General features: G+C 44.8%; 1 pseudogene across 1 annotated transcript; it reads left to right on the top strand.

Moving 5' to 3' along the window:
• Nucleotides 1-315: 315 nt before the first annotated feature.
• Nucleotides 316-5,124, top strand: LOC308171183 (inverted formin-2-like; annotated as a pseudogene). The gene is made up of 2 exons: nucleotides 316-2,187; nucleotides 4,974-5,124. The product of its transcript is annotated as an inverted formin-2-like (transcript).
• The last annotated feature ends 1,268 nt before the right edge of the window (nucleotides 5,125-6,392 follow it).

Below are 6,392 nucleotides of genomic sequence, written 5' to 3'. Positions count from 1 at the left end.
CGCCTTGGGGAGGGCAAGGTCACACGGCTAATGCGCATTGCAAGTTGCGGAGAGACACTTTGCACCTTTGATTTCAAGTCCGCAGCTGCACGCTTCAATGCTTTCAAAAAGCGACGTAATAAGTAGCTGAATGATATGAGCAGCCATTGTTATTTTCTTGTTTATTTTCAGAGTTTTTACTCTAGGCTATTTTATTTAAGGCTATCCCCTATCTGAGAAAAGGCATAGGCGTATGCGCATTGCAAGTTCATTTAAATCCTATGTTAGAAAGGTTCCAATATTGAACGTGCCACTCTGCTGGCCCACGACTCACAAATGGACTCCGCTGAACGTTTGATGGAGCGCCTGCTCTCTTCCATGAGACAACAGATCTCAGCCAGTCCCAAGACCAAGACCACCAACAGGGCAATCCAGACAGACTTGCTCGGCAGCACAACCAACCAATCAGACATGGCTTCCGTAACTCCCCCTCCTCCCCCTCCACTTCCTGCTGCTATCCCAAACCCTCCTCCTCCCCCACCCCCACCCCTGCCAGGCACCACTTATGGTGCACCACTTCTGGCACACTTTTGGTGCGCCACCCCTGGTGCACCCCCACCACCTCCTCCTTTACCTGGGATGCCACCTCCTCCTCCACCACCTCTACCAGGGATGGGGCAGGGAGGTCCACCTCCTCCCCCTCCCCTGCCTGTTATGGGCCCCACCTCCCCCTCCCCTGCCTGGTATGGGCCCCCCTCCCCCACCACCCCCTCCCCCAGGTATTGGAGGAGGTATTATTGTGCCCCAGAACGTGCAGTTCTTGGGGGCATCCTACTACGCTCCTCTCCCCAAGGCCAGCCGCTGTCCCACACTGCGCATGAAGAAGCTCAACTGGCAGAAGCTGCCCTCCAGAGTGGTGTCTGAAAGCCAATCCATGTGGTCGTCAGTGCAGTCTGATTCCCTGGAACCTGACTACTCCAGCATTGAGGAGCTCTTCTGTCTGCCAGTGACTGACTCAAAGGCCAAAAGTACCAACACTACGGTCAAACGAGAGCCCAAAGAGATATCCTTCATTGATGCCAAGAAAAATCTAAATTTGAACATATTCTTGAAGCAGTTCAGATGCTCACATAAAGACTTTGTAGCTATGATCCAAAATGGGGACCGTTCCAAGTTTGACGTCGAGGTGCTGAAACAGATGCAGACGTTACTGCCGGAGAAACATGAGATTGAGAACCTCAAGTCATACCAAGGGGAGATAGAGAAGCTGGCCGGTGTGGATCGGTTCTACCTCGAGCTCCTATCAGTTTCATGCTACACCATGAGGATAGAGTGCATGCTTCTCTGTGAGGAGACCGCTTCTGTGTTAAAGATGCTGCAACCCAAAGCTGAGCTGCTGGACGCAGCCTGTGAGAGTTTGATGGAGAGCACTCGCCTTCCAAGTTTCTGCAAGCTCATACTTGACATTGGAAACTTCCTCAACTATGGGAGTCACACAGGCAATGCAGATGGCTTCAAGATCAGCACCTTGCTGAAGCTCACAGAAACCAAAGCCAACAAGTCCCGTATCACATTGCTCCATCACATCCTGGAGGAGGCGGAGAAAACCCATGCTGACTTGCTGAACCTTCCGGATGATCTAGAGATCTGTGAAAAGGCTGCTGGAATAAATGTGGATTCTATTCAGGCGGAGTCGAGCTCACTGGTCAAACGGTTGAAGGGTTCTGAGAAAAAAGTGTCCTCTTCTTCTCAGGAGGATATCAAGCAGCAGTATCTCACTGCTATGAAGGGGAACCTGGAGGCCTGTGAGGAGCTGCAGGAGCTCTTTGCCTCCATCGAAAAGAAGAAGGAAGAGCTAGCAGAGTATCTGTGTGAGGACACGTCCCGCCTCTCACTAGAGGAGCTGTTCAACACCATCAAGACCTTCAGAGGACTCTTCCTTAAAGCAATCAAGGACAACCAGACCTGGAGAGAGCACGCCATCAAGGCAGAGAAGAGGAAGAAACAGCAAGAGGAGGATGACGCCAAGAGACCGAGGGGGGAGAACGGAAAAATAATTCGTAAAGCACCCCCAGTTCAGGAGGAGGGCTGCATCATAGACCACCTGTTGGCTGACATCAAGAAGGGCTATGCACTAAGGAAGACCACCAGGGCCCAGGCAGACAGGGGCAGCCTGCCCTCTAATGACAAGAAAAGGGATAGCACCCAGCCTGAACATGCCAAGCTTGAGCGATCATCAGCCGTAGATACCCAAGATGGCATAGAAGTGGACAAAGTGGCATCAACCATTCAGCAAGGATCGCAGGACAGACTGCCACACACAGGGGAGTCCACATCAGGCCTTCCAACAGGACTCAAACTGGATTCATCAGAGACCATCGCCCCTCTCAATCCTGGATTGGATCCCCTGCTCAAGGAGGGATCTTCAGAGAGAGATGAGGGCATGGCTACTGAATCCGGGGTTGAGGTTAAGGATGTGAACCGTAACGAATTATCCTCTACTGGGGATGCTACTAGGGAAGGAAACACAGAAACAAAGGTGATGGATCAGAGAGGGGCTGATGGAACGGTGGTGGATGGGTGTCCAGTGTCAGCACCTACCTTGGCCACAGTTGACGGAGACACAAAGTCCAAAGAAAATACCCTATGGCTTGCGGCTCTGTTCGAAGGCCTTGGCTTCCAATCGAGTCACACTCGAAAATGAGCCATAGGGGTAGAAAAAGGAATCGGGATTGGCCCTTAATGTATTCCTCTCTACCGGTGCCATACTCTCACACATCCACCAGGGGGACCAAACACTTTTGAGATTGCCAGTCTCAAACCCTTCCAACCTCAAAGCCAGTGCTAATGCTTTTAGTACTTCTTCCTGCCAATTACAATAAATAAACATCAACAAATCTTTGGGAAAAAAAAGTTCCAATATTCTAAGTTCATGATTATTATATTTGGTTATCATTTCCACCTTAAGAGCTAAGCTGTGCGTAATATCACCTGCCACCTTAAGTGCGCAGTGCATTCAGGACCGCATTGATTCAGATCGGAGAAGAAGTTGAAAGTACCACAAGTTTCTCATGTTACAACTCCAGTCAGTTAGCCAGCGGTGTGACATCAACAGTAAGGCAACAGTAACACTACTGTTATTTTATGAAACTCCGTTGTCAGATGTTGTTGTAATTGTTATTTCATTTTTATGAATCTGTAATTATGAGTCAACGACGGGTTTTGCAAGAACCACACATACACCCATTGTAGTGTTTGCAATCATCCTACCCATGCCTGAACTGTACCCTGCCTGAACCCACTAAAGAAACCTGAACACAAAGTCAATCTCCTGTCATGTGTGTCCTGATCGACGCCCCGGGGGCGAATGGAGCATACTCTCATTGAACTATTCACCTTATACAGTCCTTTCCCATAACCTCACTAACAGCCTATTTATTTTCAAAGTTGTATTCTATTTTATTTTATCTGATAAAAGGCATATGAACGGAAATTAGGCTAGCCTATGTGTCACGCCAGAAGCCTACATGTAACCTCTTGCACTTTTCAATAAAATGTTATAAATCTAGACATTGTGGTATTTCTTTATATACGTATCCCAGCCTGCCTATCAATTGTTTCTCAATAAACAGTTATGTTCTCCTCATTGTCATACTCCCGAGTCCGATTAAGTATGATTTGACAGGCAGCTAAACTAAATGCCTTCCCAACCAGCGAGACCTGGTTATAGAAATGACGTTGTTTTATTGATAAAAAAGGGTAAAACTGGAAAGAGAAAATAGAAAACTCACATTAATCCCAAACAATTTAACAGAGCTCAGTTAACGTAATGTGGAGTCCGTTCATTGATCGATGCAGTCTGTTCAGTTCCCAGTGTGGCGCGCGTTCAGCGCTGGACATATGACATAGCGCGCATGCGAATCATGAAAGCCTATATTATTATATTTATTATATAGCTCGCATCTAATCGTATCGGATGAGAAATAGACATTAAATGGCATATATAGGCTACACAACAGTAATCACCGCGACAAACATCTATATTATATTTTAATATGATGACCGGAATATCTCACATTTGTCCGGTAAATTGAAATCTTCCCGGACACGTTGACCGACACCAATTTTTTCTAACGAAAACCCTGACACACACACAATAACTTGTGTACGTTCGTACACAACAAACAAAACCACACTAACAAAAAACAAACAAACAAGCTTCTAACAAAGCTAGATAGCTAACAAGCCAACACCTGTGTGGCTAGCCTAGTAAACACTGACACAGCTTAGCATGTAACTCAGTACACTAGTGAACAAACTAACACGTTTGGCTATGGAATGTGATTACATAGTTAACAAACTAACATGTTTGGCTATGGAATGTAACCTACTACATAGTTAACAAACTAACACATTTGGCTATGCCATGTAACTCACTGTCGGTGTGTCGGCAATAAACATACAAACTTGTACATACACACAGCTTAGTAAACAATGCAGGGGGGTATTCCACGTACGTTGATTAGTATATCAGCGATTAAAATAAAAGCCGCGTTCAGGCAACTCGTGAATGGGATTCAAGCCTCAGGTGATTCCTCGAACGAGGATCAGGCTTATGTCATCAGTGTTCACAGAAGACGAAAAATAAGATGTAAAATAGTGCAATACTGCCGCAATTAACAAGGCGAGGGAAATGGTTTGGCAAGAAATTGCTGACCGATTAAATGCGTAGGTCATACTAGCCCCAGTTATTGTTAAATGTTCATATTTTAATGAATGAATATTTACTACTGTGGTGATATCAGTAGCAGGCTACATATAGTCATATTGTCACGATGACATAGTGGTTTTGACCGCTGCCATAGTATTAAATCATCATTTTAAGATGATGGTTCAAATCCCTCTTCAGACACACTTTTTACTGCATTTCGTTGTCTGAATCTAATCTAAAATCTCATCTAAAAAAGTATGTAGGCTATAAAATGATGGTGTAGAGTAGACTCAGAGGATGTGTCAGAGTTGACTGAAGATGGTGCCGTTGCTGATGACAGCGAGGACACACAAGTAAAACAGCTCCAGATTAACCAGTTTCTGATCAGCCAGATGGAGAATCCACAGACCATGCCAAAGTACCAGAGGAACTAGCAGAAGCCTCAGATCTGTATGACAGTGTTATGGCTGCCACCATAACCGGGACAAATGCAAGTGAATTACTCCAGATCATAGCTCAGCGCTTGGAGGCAGAGAAGACAACCTTGGTAGATGACCGGACAGCAGCACTCTGGCCACAGTACATGGAGATGATTGAGAAAACTGGAAATTGGGATCAGCACCTTGATAATTAATAATTAATACTAGGCTGGACTATCCCCCGACCTTGTAATAGAACAAGCCCTCATGCGAAGTATGAAACACAACGTTTGGTTCTAGTGGATGTGGGTTCTTTCCAACCCTGCAACATCTGAAATCAACAATGCAATGAAAGAAGTGACAGGGGTAAACTATGAAACTAGTGAACAGCACAAGGACCGTTCTGCATCAACACAGGAAAGAGACAACGCAGACACTAAATAAACAGACAAAGGCAGACATCAAAATACTTGATGATACTTGATTGTTGGAGTCACAAAATCTGTTGCCGGGTATGAACACCTTCAACACCTAATCACTGGTGTGACAGCCCATAATACGGTGAATGTGGAAGATTCAAAAGAGGTTGGTAGAAGGGTCTTAAATCTCACAACATAGCTATCTATCTCACGGCATTTGATAACAATGTCGAAGCGAGAGGCGTTTATAGCTTCGGTCTGCAAAGAGAATGTGGAGGACTTTCTACATTTCGAAAAACTCCACGTAAGTTCTAACTTTGGAAAGATTACACCACGATTATGAACAGCCTTCATTTAAAGGACATGGTAGGGAAAAAGGTGACAGAATATACCTTCAAGAGGAAAGCACATGCAGTCACCATGGATTACAAATCCACAGTCAAACTGAACAAATTATCTGAAGACTTCCAAGTATGAACTCTGTGGGTATCCACCTGCGCTCTGCTCAAAAACAGTGTTTCTCCCAGTGAACAAACCCCAAATTGCAAAAGCAATATGGAACGCAGTCCCTCATGATGGTGCCAGAAAGAGACATCCCGTACTTTACTTTACTTTTATTTATTTGTATAGCACTTATTAAGACAGCAGTCACAAAGTACATTTGGTAGAATATTGCATAACACAGCAAATAAACAGCCAGCGTAATTCATAAAAAAGTAAACAAGCATTTCACACAAGCAATAAAACAAATGATAAAATGAACGAATGATAAAATCAATGCAAATATCAGAAGTAAAAAGAGAAAACAACGTATAAAAATGCCATCCTATATAAGTGGGTTTTTAAACGTAAAAAGCACGGCCA

This window comes from Nansenia antarctica (assembly GCF_963989245.1).
Source record: "Nansenia antarctica genome assembly, chromosome: 15".
NCBI lineage: Eukaryota > Metazoa > Chordata > Actinopteri > Argentiniformes > Microstomatidae > Nansenia > Nansenia antarctica.
Note: the sequence above shows the minus strand (reverse complement) of the source record. Positions and strands in the feature narration are given on the sequence as shown.